Raw genomic sequence first — 18019 nt, 5'->3', positions numbered from 1 at the left:
ATCTGGTTATTGACGAAGAACCTTTGGACAATACGTCCCACCTGTGGTCGCGCATTATCCTGTTGAAATATGTCTGTGGCCGAGCCCTGAAGGTAAGGAAGGACAACTGGCTCCAGCACCTCGGATATGTAGCGCCGGCTATTTAAAGTACCGGCAATGCGTACTAGAGGCGTGCGAGAGTAATATCCAATACCGCCCCATACCATAATACCCGGTGCAAGACCAGTGTGGCGGTGCATAATGCAGCTGTCCAGCATCCTCTCTCCACGGTGTCTCCACACTCGAATCCGACCATCGTGGTGCTGCAGACAGAAGCGTGTCTCGTCAGTAAAGACAACGTCATTCCATTCTGCCGTCCACATCCGTCTGTCATCACACCATTGGCGACGGAGACGTCTGTGGTTGTGCGTCAATGGTAGACGAAGCAATGGACGTCTTGCGGACAGACCACTCTGCTGTAAACGGCGTCGAATGGTACGCGCAGACACTGGATGATGCGTTACAGACGCAATGTGCTGTGCTATGGTTCGGGATGTCACTGAGCGATCCGTCACTGCCATGCGCACAATTTGCCTACCAGCACGTGCAGTGGTGCACCGAGGTGAATGCGATCGACCACGTCGGTCCATCGTACCCTCCTGCATCCAACGGTCACATATCCTCATTACAGTTGTTTGGTTTCGTCCAATACGACTAGCCATTTCTCTGTATGACAATCCACAATCTCGGTAAGCCACCATCCTTCCTCTGTCGAACTCGGATACTTGATCAAAAGATGTTCGCTGTTGTCTACGAGGCATAACTGATCGCCTTGTGAAACAACCACAAGGTAAACACACCTGCCAAACGTACACTTGTCGAAATCGCCAAGCCTTAAATGGCGCTATGAGGTGGCGCCACAGGCGCGCGTGATGTGCGTCTCCGCTGAAATTCTAATCAGTTGCATATCTCATCGCTGCAAACCCATGGTGTAAATTTCACTTGATTTGGATGCTTCCTTCAGGGTGTTGCATTTACGGTGGCCAGCAGTGTATATACTGAACCAAAAGATTGTTAGTGGCGTCTAAGTCTCGGTAGGTGTAAAAATCGTGGCTCACATGTAGAAAATAATCGACACTTGGTATCAAATCATTCTCCAAATACCTCGTTTCCTCATAATGAAGAAATTCTAACAAGGGAACCTCCGCGTCGCACCCCCCTCAGATTTAGTTGTAAGTTGGCACAGTGGATAGGCCTTGAAAAACTGAACTGAACATAGTGCTCAGAGCTATTTGAACCATTTTTAGTCTGGTGTTCTGTATTACTCTCCTGAACCCTCCGATTCTATATCCTGCTAACAGTCATTGGATCTCGACCAACGCGAGCAGCAATGTCGCGATAGGCTACAATCCGACCCTTATCAAAGTCGGAAACGTGATGGTACGCATTTCTCCTCCTTACACGAGGCATCACAACAACGTTTCACCAGGCAACGCCGGTTAACTGCTGTTTGTGTATGAGAAATCGGTTGGAAACTTTCCTCATGGCAGCACGTTGTAGGTGTCGCCACCGGCGCCAACCTCGTGTGAATGCTCTGAAAAGCTAATAATTTGCATATCACAGAATCTTCTTCCTGTCGGTTAAATTTCGCGTCTGTAGCACGTCATCTTCGTGGTGTAGCAATTTTAATGGCCAGTAGTGTAATAATAGTAATATAGTAGTAATAGTAATAGTTCTAGCTTATTGAAGAAGAAACCATTTTTAGTCTATATTTTACCTTTATTCGATCCAAGGCTGAAAGCAAACCAAATGAAAAGTATATAAATACTTTTTTTCGTTTTGCGAAATGTACGTCAACCCGTGGAGTTCACAGATAAGTCTCGAAGAGAAAGAATTCAATTTCCGCCGACGGGAAGGACGAAAAGCCACATATCGATTTGTGCGGCAGGAAATTGTCACCTGTCAGCCAGCACGGCGCTCTTCATGTGTCACATACACCGAAATTACGCTGTCAGTTCGCAAGTACGACTGCAGCTCTGCCTTGGACGACTTGATGGACCCGAAGTTTCCAGCGTGACGTACGAACTGTGATAACTCCGCTGCAACGCCAGTCCGCATTACAGAGGTTCGTAGTCTCGCTCAAAAGGACGGAAATGTGTTGGAGATTGACATGCGGGTCATGGAGTCTACGAAGCTAGTTCATCTTATATTTTTACGGATGAAGCTCGATTTAAAGAGCAGTGTCGAATGTATAGGCCGCGTCTTTGTATATGGTGACATCTACTGAATGGATAAGTTAAGTTTCCGAGCAAATAATTGGATGGCTAAACGATTTATGTCAAAGAACTAAGGGAGGTATCACAGTGTGACAGTTTTCTTCTAGTCTGCCAATTACCGGCCGAAGTGGCCGTGCGGTTCTAGGCGCTACAGTCTGGAACCGCGTGACCGCTACGGTCGCAGGTTCGAATCCTGCCTCGGGCATGGATGTATGTGATGTCCTTAGGTTAGTTAGGTTTAACTAGTTCTAAGTTCTAGGGGACTAATGACCTCAGCAGTTGAGTCCCATAGTGCTCAGAGCCATTTGAACCATTATTACTCGTGGAAGACACCTTTACCAAGTCCCGTAAGAGTTCGGGGAATCTGTGTGCATCCGCACAGGAGGAGGTCATGGCCGGTGTTGCTAGAACTATATACTTGTAGGGATATGGTGTCTGTTCTTTCGGGCACTAAAATTATAACTTTTGATGAAATACCATGCCATGGGATCCTATTGCAGTTAGCTTCAGTGACACAGACGGTTAAGAATGACGACCTAGAGTTGTGTTCAAAGACGGTGCTGAAGAATCGTCCACCTTGATCTTACACCGATGAGCCAAAACATTACGGCCAGCTCTTTAACAGCGTATTGTTCCACTTTTCAAAACACATTACAACAGAGATTCTGATTGGCATGGAGTCTACAAGTCCTTGACAGGATTCCAGAAATACGTGGCACCAGATGTCTATGAACAGGTCATGCTTTTCCCGCGAATTACGGGATGGTGGTTCACGGCACGCAGGTGACGCCCGATGTGTGTTGCAGTGGTTACAGCTCAGGCACATTTGCTGGCCAAGACATCAGTAATAGTTCACTAAATGCCCCTCAAACCACTGTAGCACTATTCTGACCTTGCAACACGGATAGTTATCGTGCTTGAAGATGTCGTCGCAGTTAGTGGAGACATCAAGAATGAAGCGATGCTGGTGCTGTGCAATAAAGTTCACGCAGTTCATTGCTGTGATTATTCCATCCATTACCACCACAGGTCCCACGGAAGCCTAACTCAATTTACCCCAGAGCCTAATTGTGCCCTCACCGGCCGGTATCTGTGGCGCGGCGCGTGTTTCGTGCAGTCATTGGCCTGGAAGACGACGTGCACGGGCCCAGTCATCGACCTGTGTAACAAGAAATTAAAGTCATTCGATAGGCGACACATTTATATTGATCTACGTTGAAAAGTCAGTGATGGTGTGCCCACTGCAGTCATAAGTGACGATGTAGTTGGACCAACATAGGAACATGGAAGGTTCGTGTGATGTGAAGCTCCATGTTCAACAATGGCCTTCGAACGAATTGCTCCCAAATACTTGTCCTTGCACCGGCCTTGTACTCTATCGCCAGATGTGCAACAGATCGCTGCCTATTGTGGATTATACAGTGGGGGAGATCCTTCGACCTCTACGTTGTGTGATGATGGTTCAAATAGCTCTAACAAGGGAACCTCCCCATCGCACCCCCCTCAGATTTAGTTATAAGTTGGCACAGTGGATGGACCTTGAAAAACTGAATACAGATCACTTGAGAAAACAGGAAGAAGTTGTGTGGAACTATGAAAAAAATAAGCAAAATATACAAACTGAGTAGTCCATGGACAAGATAAGCAAAACCAAGAATAATGTGAACTGAGAAGCGCCGTGGTCCCGTGGGTAGCGTGAGAAACTGCGGTACGAGAGGTCTTTGGTTCAAATCTTCTCTCGAGTGAAAAATTTTTCTTTCTTTATTTTCGCAAAGTTATGATCTGTCCGTTCGTTCATTGACGTCTCTGTTCACAGTAATAAGTTTAGTGCCTGTGTTTTGCGACCGCACAGCAAAACCGTGCGATTAGTAGACGAAAGGACGTGCCTCTCCAATGGGAACCGAAAACTTTTGATCGCAAGGTCATAGGTCAACGATTCCTCCACAGGAAAACACGTCTGATATATTCTATACGACACTGGTGACGGCATGTGCGTCACATGACAGGAATATGTTGTCGACCCACCTAACTTGTACACTTGGCGAATGGGTAAAAAGATTCTTCTACCTTTCCCGATTTAGGTTTCCTTGTGGATGTGATAGTCACTCCCAAAAAAGTGATGAAAGCATAAGAGTTTGTCACATAAACTGCAACAAATGAATGCAACAGTTTCACAGTCGCACAGTTTTTCCTGTGTTCTGTCAAAACATATGTTTTTAACGTTTTCAAATTTTTCCGCACGTAGACCGTCAAATCCTGCATATGTCCAAGCAAGTCTGAACATGTCCTGGAATTTTGGAGAGCGAAGTTGATTATGTGTGAGTGCCTGAACTTTGATAATTGTCTGAAAATAAAAATTTTTACTCGAGGGAAGACTTGAACCAAGGATCAGTCGTACCGCAGTTGCTCACGCTAACCACGGGACCACGGCGCTCGAGGGCTCACAAGCGGCTGTTCTGTTGCCTATCTTGCACATGGACTACTCAGTTTGTATATTTTGCTTATTTTTTTCATAGTTCTACGCAACTTCTTCCTGTTTTCTCGATTGATCTGTGTTCAGTTTTTCGAGGCCTATCCACTGTGCCAACTTATAACTAAATCTGAGGGGGTGGGATGGGGAGGTTCCCTTGTAAGCACTACGGGCCTTAACATCTGAGGTTATCAGTCCCCTCATCTTAGAACTACTTAAACCTAACTAACCTAAGGACATCACACACATCCATGCCCGAGGCAGGATTCGAACCTGCGACCGTAGCAGCAGCGTGGTTCCGGACTGAAGCGCCTAGAACCGCTCGGTCACAACGGCCAGCGGTCTATGATGAGACGTGGTCGTCCAATACAACGCCGACTCGTTATTTCAACCAATTTAAACCACTTCCCATACGTGCTCAAGACAGTAGAACGCCAACAGGCGACCAGCTTCCTCGTTCGAAATTCTCGTTTCAGCCGCAGCGCCACAACAATGTGCTCTTTGTCAAAACCGCTTTTATGGTGTGACGTTATGAAAAAGAGCTTACAACGCCTGTGCAACCTTCATTGGAATACTGCTTATATACCGCGTGATTCGAGTAACGTAGGAATAGTGGGAAACAACGAGCTTATGTATACTGACTGCAGGAGTGGTTTTGGTGGGGGAGTTGCACTTAAATCGTAAAAGGATAGATATTCGAAAAATAAAGTGTAATGGCTCAGACAGTCGTGTACAAAACTCGGAGAACAGATTTTCGGGGCGGAGTCTAAGAATATTCTTCAGCTCCCCTGCCCATTTCTCCCTTTGGGGCTGCGACGATAAAATTAGACACATCCAAGCTGCCTCTCCCGGTCCACTCGTGAGTGGAACGAAGAGAAACCTTAATACCTTATAATATGTACTCTGCCATGAACTTTACAGTAGACTGCATAATTTGATTAGTCCCAGAAGGCGTGTGTGTGTGTGTGTGTGTGTGTGTGTGTGTGTGTGTGTGTGTGTGTGTGTGTCAGAGAGAGAGAGAGAGAGAGAGAGAGAGAGAGAGAGAGAGAGAGAGAGAGAACCGGTGGGGGGAGGGGGGGGGGGCACGCGCGTAATGGACAATGAACCCATCTTAAAGAGATTCTGTCTACTGAACCTTATAGTTATGAATATTAATTTACTGTACGTCACAAAAGCTAAACGAAGCCAAAGTGAACGCTAGCGGAGCAAAGCGAAAAGAGTTCATTGAATTCGAAATAAAGTTTTGCCTGCCCGTATCATGCATTATCCTAAATCTTTTAATAGGTCTTACTTGATGTTGTTAAACCAATGATAAATTTGTATACAATCTTTCAGTGATAAAACGCACTGATGTGGAGGGTGATAGAGAGGTATCACAAGTTCTGCATTTCGAAGTTGTCTCATTGTACGAACATCAAAGCGAGACAGTGAAATACATTATTGCGGAACAAAATGAACTAAAATTCCTCTGCAGATAAAAGGGTACGAGAACCAATGGGATATTTCTAAGGTTCTACACAGGTAACATAAAGGAGTTTGCCGCTTTTTACCATTAGTCTGTCTATAGGTACGTCTACTTAAATAATCCACAAGCCAGCGAACGGTACACTTTACCACCACTAATAGTCTCCTTTCCTCTTTCACTCGCAGAAAGAGCATGGAAAAATGACTGTCTATATGCCTCCATATGAGCCCTAATTTCTCGTATCTAATCTTCGTTGTCCTTACGCGAAATACACGTTGGCAGCAGTAGAATCGTTCTGCAGTCAGCTTCGAATGCCGGTTCTCTAAATTTTCTCACTTGGCTTCCTCGAAACGAACGTCGCCTTACTTCCAGGGATTACTATTTTGAGTCCCGAAACATCTCTGCCTCACTTAGGTGTTGTTCGAACCTACGTTTAGCAAATCTAGCAACCCGCCTCTGAATTACTTTGATTTCTTCCTTTAATTTGACCTAGTGCGGATCCCAAACTCTCCAGCAATAGTCAAGAACAGGTTGCACTTGCGTCCTGTATGCTGTCTCCTTTACAGATGAAGCACGCTTTCCTAGAAATCTCACAATAAACCGAAGTCGACCATTCGTCTTCCCTACTAGACTCCCCACATGCTCGTTCCAGCGACGTTACGCCCAGGTATTTAAACGACGTGACTGTGTCTAGCAGAGCACTACTAATGCTATATCCGAACGTTACGCGTTTGCTTTTCCTACTCATCGGCATTAACTTAGAGCTTTCTACATTTAGAGTTAGCTGCCATTCATCACACCAACTAGAAATTTTGTCTAACCTCCTACAGCAGTCACTCAACTTCGACGCCTAACTGTACACATCAGCAGTGTATATCCACCTTTCGCAGCAATGCAGGCTGCTATTCTCCCATGGAGACGATCGTAGAGATGCTGGATGTAGTCCTGTGGAACGGCTAGCCATGCCATTTCCACCTGGCGCCTCAGTTGGACCAGCGTTCGTGCTGGACGTGCAGACCGCGTGAGACGACGCTTCATCCAGTCCCAAACATGCTCAATGGGGGACAGATCCGGAGATCTTGCTGGCCAGGGTAGTTGACTTACACCTTCTAGAGCACGTTGGGTGGCACGGGATACATGCGGACGTGCATTGTCCTGTTGGAACAGCAAGTTCCCTTGCCGGTCTAGGAATGGTAGAACGATGGGTTCGATGACGGTTTGGATGTACCGTGCACTATTCAGTGTCCCCTCGACGATCACCAGTGGTGTACGGCCAGTGTAGGAGATCGCTCCCCACACCATGATGCCGGGTGTTGGCCCTGTGTGCCTCGGTCGTATGCAGTCCTGATTGTGGCGCTCACCTGCACGGCGTCAAACACGCATACGACCATCATTGGCACCAAGGCAGAAGCGACTCTCATCGCTGAAGACGACACGTCTCCATTCGTCCCTCCATTCACGCCTGTCGCGACACCACTGGAGGCGGGCTGCACGATGTTGGGGCGTGAGCGGAAGACGGCCTAACGGTGTGCGGGACCGTAGCCCAGCTTCATGGAGACGGTTGCGAATGGTCCTCGCCGATACCCCAGGAGCAACAGTGTCCGTAATTTGCTGGGAAGTGGCGGTGCGGTCCCCTACGGCACTGCATAGGATCCTACGGTCTTGGCGTGCATCCGTGCGTCGCTGCGGTCCGGTACCAGGTCGACGGGCACGTGCACCTTCCGCCGACCACTGGCGACAACATCGATGTACTGTGGAGACCTCACGCCCCACGTGTTGAGCAATTCGGCGGTACGTCCACCCGGCCTCCCACATGCCCACTATACGCCCTCGCTCAAAGTCCGTCAACTGCACATACGGTTCACGTCCACGCTGTCGCGGCATGCTACCAGTGTTAAAGACTGCGATGGAGCTCCGTATGCCACGGCAAACTGGCTGACACTGACGGCGGCGGTGCACAAATGCTGCGCAGCTAGCGCCATTCGACGGCCAACACCGCGGTTCCTGGTGTGTCCGCTGTGCCGTGCGTGTGATCATTGCTTGTACAGCCCTCTCGCAGTGTCCGGAGCAAGTATACTGGGTCTGACACACCGGTGTCAATGTGTTCTTTTTTCCATTTCCAGGAGTGTAGTAGCGGTCCTGTCACAGTTCCCCGTGTCTCTGATGAACCCTCGCCGTCGAGGACATCATAGTGGGTTCTGTTACTTCAGAAGTGTTTGCGCCTCTCGCGTATCTGAAAATCTATTACGCACTCTCGTACCTTTGTTGTGCAGTGGGGCACCGTGTATCGGTGATATCGTAGGTCGTTGCAACTACAAAGCATTCTAAGAGATTGCAAAAAGATAAATAATTCTAGTTTTCAATAAAGGTCGTCAGATGGATACACACAATTAGAAGCCTATATCGCTTAGGAAAGGAAATGAGCGTTTGGCGTCATTGGCCGGGAGGCCCCTTGCGGGGCAGGTCCGGCCGCCTTGGTGCAGGTCCTATTAATTCGACGCCACATTGGGCGACCTGCGCGGCGGATGGGGATGTAATCATGATGAAGACAGCACATCACCCAGTCCCTGAACGGAGAAAATCACCGACCCAGCCCGGAATCGAACCCGTGCCCGTAGGACGGCAATCCATCACGCTGACCACTCAGCTGTCGGGGCGGACATATCGCTTAGGTGAATCAGTTGTAGAATATAGGAACAAACTTTACTCTTTTTCAAATGAAATTACACAATTTCAGAGACTCTGCTGGTGTCATACAGATATGATTCTATATACACAAACTGAAGTGGCGAGTGAATATTTGTACCAAGGCCGGGAGTCGAACCAGGGTCTCCTGCCTACTAGACAGCTGCGCTAGCCACTAAGCCACCTAGGTACAGCAGTTCGCCAGACGGCACGTATTATCCTGCCACTCCTCCCTCCTCGATTCAAATTATCACTGCCGCCCCAGACTACCTTGAATTAACCCTTACACACGAACATAATTGCCGAGGCACTCCATGTTCTGGAATAGCGACCCCCGGCAGCGAGCGTACTCTTTCTGTCGACGGAAAATATCCACTGTAAGTTATCAACTCAGTGTCTGACTGCGGTACAATGCAGTTCTCCCCCCCCCCCCCCCCTTAACGCTTTCTATTAGTGCAATGATCAGAACGGCTTTGTGATTCGGGTTCGTTACTTCCAAGCAAAGAGTTCTCAACAAAAAATGGTTCAAATGGCTCTGAGCACTATGGGACTCAACATCTTAGGTCATAAGTCCCCTAGAACTTAGAACTACTTAAACCTAACTAACCTAAGGACATCACACACACCCATGCCCGAGGCAGGATTCGAACCTGCGACCGTAGCAGCCCCGCGGTTCCGGACTGCAGCGCCAGAACCGCACGGCCACCGCGGCCGGCCGTTCTCAACACGAACACGTAGTGATCAAGAGGTGAAACCGTTAGATGCGAAAGTTACGTTGAAGTAAAGTCTAAGGCAGCGGCTCTCAGCACCAGCTTTCCCTGGTAATTAGAATGATTACGTTCTTCCTGAACTCTGGGGATGTGTCACCTCTCTCGTACATCTTGTACACCTGGTAGAATAGCTCCACGTCCGCTCCCGGTAGGTGACTGGTCAGCGCGGCAGAATGTCAATCCTAAGGTACCGAGTTCGATTCCCGGCGGGGTCGGAGATTTTGTCCGCTCAGGGACTGGGTGTTGTGTTGTATTAATCATCATCATCATTTTATCCCCATCGACGCGCAAGTCGCCGAAGTGGCGTCAAATCGAAAGACTTGCACTCGGCGAACGGTCTACCAGACGGGTGGCCCTAGTCACACGACATTTAAATTTACTGGCTCTCCCAAGGATATAAACCAGGAATAGAATCAGATTCGTAAAATCCTCCCATATACATCTCTCAAGATGACCGTGAAGGGAACATCGTAGAAATTTGTGCTGATAGGGAGGGTTACCAATAATAGTTTCTCCCACGAACCATTCGAGAATGACACAGGAAAGAGAGGAACTTGCAGTGTCGTCCGAAGTACGTCCCCCGTCCCCCCCCCCCCCTTCCGCGCGCTGTTTTGCGGCTCGCTTACACGGGAAATTCCCCATGGCATGCTCCTCAGATTTAGCGGTAAGACGTCCCAATGGATAGCCCGTCAAAAACTGAACACAGCTCAAGCATGAGAACAGAAAGGTGTGTGAACGGTCTGAACTCCAGATGTGCAACCTCGAACAAATTGAAAGAGCCACGCGTCGTGGTTCTGTGGTCACAGTATTCGGCTGCAAAACGGGAGATCCCTGTTAAAATCTCTCTTTCTCCCCCCCCCCTTTCTTTTTTCTCAAAATGAGCTGTCTGTCCGGTCATTGAAGTGTCTCTTCTCCTTTTGTAGTCTTGGCAGTTGTCATACTATAGAGTGGCTACAGAGTGTGTGTCATGTAGTAAGAATATATTAACGTCGCAAGTAAATGTAGTGAACAGTGAGAGCAGGTGAAATGCTCTACACACCTCCCACACAAATGAAAGTAACAAATAAACGAGTGTGGAATACATTACAACAAAGGAATTCAAGAGTCAGTACTTCCAAAACGGAACGTAATAATCATAACATGTGGTAATTGTGTACGAAAAACACGAGCTACTTACGTGCGGAGGTCCCTTCCTTACACCTTGCTGTTGCAAACGGACGTTACACCATGATACAGACACAATTTTGCATACGAGTACAGCGAACAGATACTCCAGTGACCGGACGGAGAGTTCATAATTTTCTGAAAAAAAAAAAAATGTGGGGCACAAGGAAAATTTGAACACAGATCTTCCCTTTCGCAGACCAACACAGTGACCACATAATTACGACCCCGTGGCTATTCAAATTCCCTCGAAGTCGCATATCTTGAGCTTGGACCTTTCTCTATTTCTACATTAAAGAGCCAAAGAATCTGGTATACCTGCCTAATATTGTGTAAGATCCCCACAAGAACGCAGAAGTGCTGCAACACGACGTGGCATGGACTCCATTGCTGTCTTAAGTAGTGCTAGTGGGAACTGACACTATGAATCCTGCAGGGCTGTCCATAAATCTGTTAGAGTACGAGGTGGTGGAGAGCTCTTCTGAACAGCACGTTGCCAGGCATCCCAGATATGCTAAATGATGTTCGTGTCTGGGAAATATGGTGGCCAGTGGAAGTTTTTAAACTCAGAAGAGCGTTCCTGGAGCCAGTATGTAGAAATTCTGAACGGGTGGAGTGTCCCATTGTCCTGCTGGAATTGTCCAAGTCTGTCAGAAAGCAGAATGGACATTAACGATGCGGGTGATCAGACATGATGCTTACATACGTGTCACCTGTCAGTCTTATGTAAACGTATCAGGGGTCCCGTATCACACGAACTCCACACTCCCCAAACCATTACAGAGCCTCCACCAGATTGAACACTCCCTTGCAGAGATGCAGGGTCCATGGAATCATGAGGTTATCTCCATACCCGTAAACGTCCATCTGCTCGATACAGTTTGGAACGAGACTCGTCCGACCAGGCAACATGCTTTCAGCCATGAACAGTCTAATGTCGGTGTGGACGGGCGTAGGTGAGGGCGTAAAGCTTTGTGTCGTGCAGTCGTCAAGGGTACACGAGTGGGCCTTCGGATCTGATAGCCCATATCGATGACGTTTCGTTGAATGGTTCGCACGCTGACAGTTGTTGATGGCCCAGCATTGAAATCTGCAGTAATTTGAGGATGGGTTGCACTTCCGTCACGTTGAGAGATTCTCTTCAGTCGTCGTTGGTCCCATTTTTGCAGGATCTTTTTCCGGCCTCAGCGATGTCGGAGGGTTGATGTTTTACAGGATTTTTGATATTCACAGTGCACTCGTGAAATGGTCGTACGGGAAAATTCCCACTTCATCGCTACCTCGGAAATGCAGTGTCCCATCACGTTCAAACTCATTTAAGGATGGAAGGACGTCAAACGGGCCGACTTGGAGCAGGGCCGGCCGCTGGTGGCCGAGCGGTTCTGGCGCTACAGTCTGGAACCGCGCGACCGCTACGGTCCTGCCTCGGGCATGGATGTGTGCGTTGTCCTTAGGTTAGTTAGGTTTAAGTAGTTCTAAGTTATAGGGGACTTACGACCTCAGCAGTTGAGTCCCATAGTGCTCAGAGCCATTTGAACCATTTTGAACTTAGAGCAGGAGAGGCACCACAGGACATTTTAATTTCCACTGTCTATACGTTTACAAGTAAATTCATAAAACTTTGTCAGCATGACCAGGAAGGATTCAGGATTCACACTCGTAGCAGCGGAAGTTCAAAAACATAACAAAATAATTTTTTTTACATGTGAAATTTCATCATTTTTTCACTTACTATTGGCTGCATTTGTTGCTACAGGTACACTTTTCTTCATAAGTAAGAGAGACTGTTCGATGAATTTTACACAGCATACAAACCATACTTACAGGTGTCTGAAACTCTAGAATCTATTTAATTTATGAAAAAATGAATGAGACATTTTAAACTTTATGTTTAGAAAAAAAATCAAATTTTGTAGTTAATTATCTCAATTTTTACCACAGTTTTTAATAGGTTTGGAAAATTCTAGAGTTTCATACACCTGTAAGTATGGTTTGTATGCTGTGCAAAATTCATCACAAAATCTCTATTACTTGTGAACAAAAATGTACCTATAGCAACAAATGCACCCAACAGTAAGTGAAAAGATGATGAAATTTCATATCTAAAAAGAAATGATTTTGCTATGTTTTTGCTCTTCCACTGCTATGAGTGTGAATCCTGAATCCTTCCTGGTCATGCTGACAAAATTTTAGGAAATTTATTTGTAAAAGTATAGACAGTAAAAAATAAGGTGTCCTGTGGTGCCTCTCCTGCTCCAAGTCGGCCCGTTTGACGTCCTGCCCCCATAAATCTTGATCACCTGTCATGGTAGCAGCATCAACCGATCTAATAGCTGCGCCAGATACTTGTCTTGCATACGCGTTGCCGACCGCAGCGCCGTATTCTGCCCGTTCACATCTCTCTGTATTTGAATGCGCATGCCTAAACCAGTTTCTCTACCGCTTCCGTGTATTTCTTTCTTTTTTTGGCAGTTTAGTACACCTCCTTCCTGTTTTCATGCGTCATCTGTGTCCAGTTTTGACGGGCTTTCTACTGGCCTATCTTACCAGTAAATGTGAAAATGGTTCAAATGACTCTGAGCACTATGGGACTTTACATCTGAGGTCATCAGTCCCCTAGACTTAGAACTACTTAAACCTAACTAACCTAAGGACATCACACACATCCATGCCCGTGGCAGGATTCGAACCCGCGACCGTAGCGGTCGCGCGGTTCCCGACTGTAGCGCCTAGAACCGCTCGGCCACCCCGGCCGGCAGTAAATGTGACTGGGGTACGATGGGGAGTTTCCCTTGTTATTATAGAAGTGTGTGTGTGTGTGTGTGTGTGTGTGTGTGTGTGTGTGTGTGTGTGTGTGTGTGTGTGTGATTACCCACTTAACGCGATTATACGTCGTTCAAAATAATACAGAAAAAAGCAGTTAATTTACTTTTGTGGCTGGCGTGCCTGTAAAATGGATCACCTCCAGACTCGAGTAATTGCCACCGTCTGAGAACCTTTTAATTCATTAAGAGACGGATTTAATTACGTAGAGACTTGTCGTGTGCGTTTCCTTTGTCGTTTATGGTAGACGTTATCGGGCGCCTTGTGCGTTGCGTGTGGAGTGGACGCCGGTGCGCAGTCAGATTAAAAGGGGATAAGTAGAATGAGAACTGCTGGCCGCCAGGGCGTGTCCGCACACACAACGCTGGACCACACCGCCAGTTAACGTTTGAGCAATCCTAAAATTTAGCGGTCGTGTGCTAATCACCACCGTGTCCAGCCGCTGCCACGCATGTGCAACACAGTAATTATATGAAGTAATTTCTGCTTAGTTACGTAACCGCTAAATCGGGAATTTGATCTAACTTTTGCCTCCTTCACGTTCTGCTACACTCATTGTCAGTCGCAATCTTCTTCGTGGTGTCACCGCAAAGCTGTTATTCTCACTAGTATATTTTATGATACCTTTATTTCTGCGTGACAGCTAGTTCGTTGAGAACGAAGAACTGCTCCTTTTAAGCAAATTCAGGCGAGCGTGGATTTAGTGTCGTCGAAGGACGTCGTTACAGAACATCACGTTAAACATACACGACTGGCCATTAAAATTGCTACACCGAGAAGAAATGTAGATGCTAAACGGGTATTCATTGGAAAAATTTATTATACTAGAACTGTTATGTGATTACATTCTCACGCAATTTGGTTGCAAAGATCCTGCGAAAACAGTACCCAGAACAACCACTTCTGCAGCGGAGTGTGCGTTGATATGAAACGTGCCCGCGAAAGGCAAAGGTCCCGAGTTCGAGTCTCGGTCCGGCACACAGTTTTAATCTGCCAGGAAGTTTCGAGAAACTAATGTTTCATAACCAGTCGCGATACAAGAAAAAAATTCTCCCTCGCTCCAGGTGTGACAATACTTATGCGGCGGTACTTCAAACGCGCTGTGACGTAAGGAGATGGCAACAACCGCAGGAGGGCAACTTCGGTTACTGGCGGAGGACCTGCTCTTAACATCGCACGGGCAAGGTTGACAGCAGAGAGTCAAATGATTTAGCCAATCGAATTGTACTTTCGTGTCGTGGCTCCTGTGACGCCGGATAATTCGTGGAAGTGGGGTTCCGCTGGGGACTAGGGTAGTGATGTTTACTTTGTGGGCCCGCCGGCAAGGGCATCCGGTCGCATGACGGGACATGACGCAACCGCGAGCCGCGCCGCACCTCTGCTGTGCTCCACGGCTGCACCGGCGCGCAGCCACAGCTTTCCCCCTCCCCCTAACTCCCCCCACTCCTGGAATAGCAGCGCGCTAAAGCAGGAGGCAGCGATAAGGCGTGACCGTGACTCAACAACTGGATGAAAGCACTGAGCCATGCTGTTCCAATAACTACACAGCCCCCAGACAACAGCAGACAGACCCTCTCCAGAGAGAATTTTTGCGATCACTATGTCCCGTTTATAAAGTTCGTGATCAGATGGTGATGGTGGCAAAATCGTTCATTCGTACTCCCCAGAATACTTAGTTTGGTCATGCTTTTGCGTTTGAACACAGAGAGAACTGAATAGCAGACGAGGTACAGTCGTGGACAAAACGAGCGAGACCCCTCGCCTTTTCGTTCTGCTGATCCGCACAGCTTTAGTCTGCTACAAAGCATAACAGGTAAGGCGACGAAGTGCTACCAACATACTACGCACAGACCTTCGACCATAGATACTAGTAGAACGGCCTTGCTGTGCAGAAGCTATAGGGCTGGTGTGGCTCCAACATAAACCACGCGACTGTTTGCAAAACGTGGCGGCATTTCAAATCAGCGGTGTGCCATCTTATGTTTGTATCTTATTTTACCCACATTTCTCAGTTGACTGCCAAACGCTTCCAACAAAAATTACTTTTTTATTTGCGAAAAATGTCAGAACTACATTTGACCTGGATTTGTTCACAGTACCATTTATAAAATCTAACAAATACATCGAACGCCCCTCTGGTGGGCAGCAGGACGAAATTAATATAAACTATCAATTAAAGTAAAATGTCGTTAAAATTCTTTTAGACGGTAAGAGTGGGCTCGTGTCAAAACTTTAAACATTGGATTCGCCGCGTTTTGAGTTCTAGTCACTTATAAAAGAAAATGGGATATGGGAATTACGTCAACTATAGCTGCGAAAATTGTCGACCTTAGGAGCAGGTCTATTTTAGTATCAATTTTAGGTGCACTTCAAAGGTTCAGTTCCTACTATTTTTACAAAAGTTTAAACTGTCAGTAAAAAAATGATATTTTAGATGAAATGTGAGACTTTGAAGTTTCAGCAAATAATTTTGGAGCCTACATTTATTTAATAGTATTAGAAGGTAGAAAAAAATTCTCTTCATGTGTCGACTATAGGTGCTCTTACCTTATTGTAATTTCACTTGTATATACAAAAAGGCGCGTATGTGCAGATGGCTTAAAGTTTTTCCGTTTCAGGGCCTGTATCCAAAGCTGCCTTCGATTTTCATCCTTAGGGAGTAGGAACGAGAAACAGTTATACTTACTTCTGTAACCGAATTATCACACTTTCCAAAATGTAATATGAGTCTGACTTTACAGGCATCACTTTCAACACTTTAAATTACGTGATACTCTATTTCAAGTGTAAAAAAACATATAAGAGTCACGTCAGCAGATTTCAATAAACGCACCTGCACTATCATAGAAACACTTACACGTGAAATGTTATGCCATTTCCCCCGACAAAACGCTGAGTACAGCCACAAGCGCAACACGAAACAACAATGTTTTGCCAACATTCACGTGACTTTAGCCCAGAGATGTTGGAGCCACGAAAATGACGTCCGGGCCAGTCTATTGTATTTATGGTCGAAGGCACAGACAGATAGACGGTCGAGAATGTGAGACTACTAGGGTTCCATTTTTACCGATTTAGGTGACGAAATCCTAACAACGAAAATAGTTACGATAGTTACTGAAGATGAGGGCCGCATAAATAATTCCCCCTACTCTTTAGTCGTAATGTTCCAGTTGCTGTCGACACATCAGCATATTACTCGTAGCTACGCTTTCGGTCCAAATCACGTTTACAGGAATGCAAATAAAATCCATTTGCCTGTACAGGTGGTAATTCAGATCCCAGTATTAATGCCACCACGTTTTAGGAGTGGGAGCATTCCCATTGCTAGCTAGCTTAAGAAACACTTCGGCTAATGAACGTTTTCTGGCTGTGACGAGTTTAATGGAGAATTCGAAACATTGTAGAATACGTTTGGCAGCTATGTAGCCGTTTATTTCCTGGGGTGGAGCAGAATTATCCTACTAAATTTACTCGCTAATAAGAGTATTTTGTTATTTCGATAAACATCCCGAATGATTGTCACATAAGCTGTGACATAAAGGTAGGAAATTCTTGTTTTGGAGTCCAGAAAGCTCTATGCAACAGAAACTGGAGATCATTTTGCCATTTCCATTGCGAAATTGCCGGCTTACTCATGTCTGGGGTAATAATAGAGGGCTGTTTGCCTGGGTTGTCTGCTAGCGTAGTGAAACGTGTTTGCTACTGCAAGGGAGGTCTGGTTTGTTTTCGGTTCTAATCTCGATGGAGATAGATAAACTATCATTAAAACAATTTTAAGAAATTCTCGCGCCACCGATACGTTTTATTGCTACCTTTATTCAGTACCGGCGCCCTGTGGATGTAAATATGAAAATCTTGTAGAATTTCATACTTGTTACTGCCTACTTTTTCCGCTTCTGTCAATAACTGAATTGACTTACGTGTGTCACTGAATGATTTTTAACTGAATTTCGTTATGATCCTTCACGCATTGCAAAATTTGCACACTTTCATGGTAGGTCAGCAACGGTAATCCAGTATGACTGGTCTGGAAGTTGACACAGACCGTTTCGTGGCCGAATGCTCATAATATTTTGCTACTTCGTAACGATCAGGGGTACTTTGTCTTACTAAAACAGTTATGTTATCTGGATAAGCTGAAATTCATTTTTATTAGTACGGTTCATACTACTTAGCGTTTCTTCTTCCATTTATATCTTATATTTACGTGTTGTGTTTAACACACTAATCAGCTTAATATAGTCATAACCATGATTGAAAACAGACTGACAAAGTTCGGATAGTTTTTCAATTTCACGCCTGTTTGTAGTACGTTGGTAGCACTTCGTCGCCTTGCCTGTTATGCTGTGTAGCAGACTTCAGATCTGTGTGCATCAGCATAACG

General features: G+C 46.2%; 1 protein-coding gene across 1 annotated transcript in view; it reads left to right on the top strand.

Annotated features, from left to right (window-relative positions):
• LOC126249145 (calcium/calmodulin-dependent protein kinase type 1-like) overlaps window positions 1-18019 on the top strand; it is a 352391-nt gene that overhangs the window by 260147 nt on the left and 74225 nt on the right. The window lies entirely within an intron of this gene.

The sequence above is a fragment of the Schistocerca nitens genome, chromosome 3 (genome assembly GCF_023898315.1).
Source record: "Schistocerca nitens isolate TAMUIC-IGC-003100 chromosome 3, iqSchNite1.1, whole genome shotgun sequence".
Lineage (NCBI taxonomy): Eukaryota > Metazoa > Arthropoda > Insecta > Orthoptera > Acrididae > Schistocerca > Schistocerca nitens.
The sequence above is the reverse complement of the archived record's forward strand: the minus strand, read 5'-3'. Positions and strand labels throughout refer to the sequence as shown.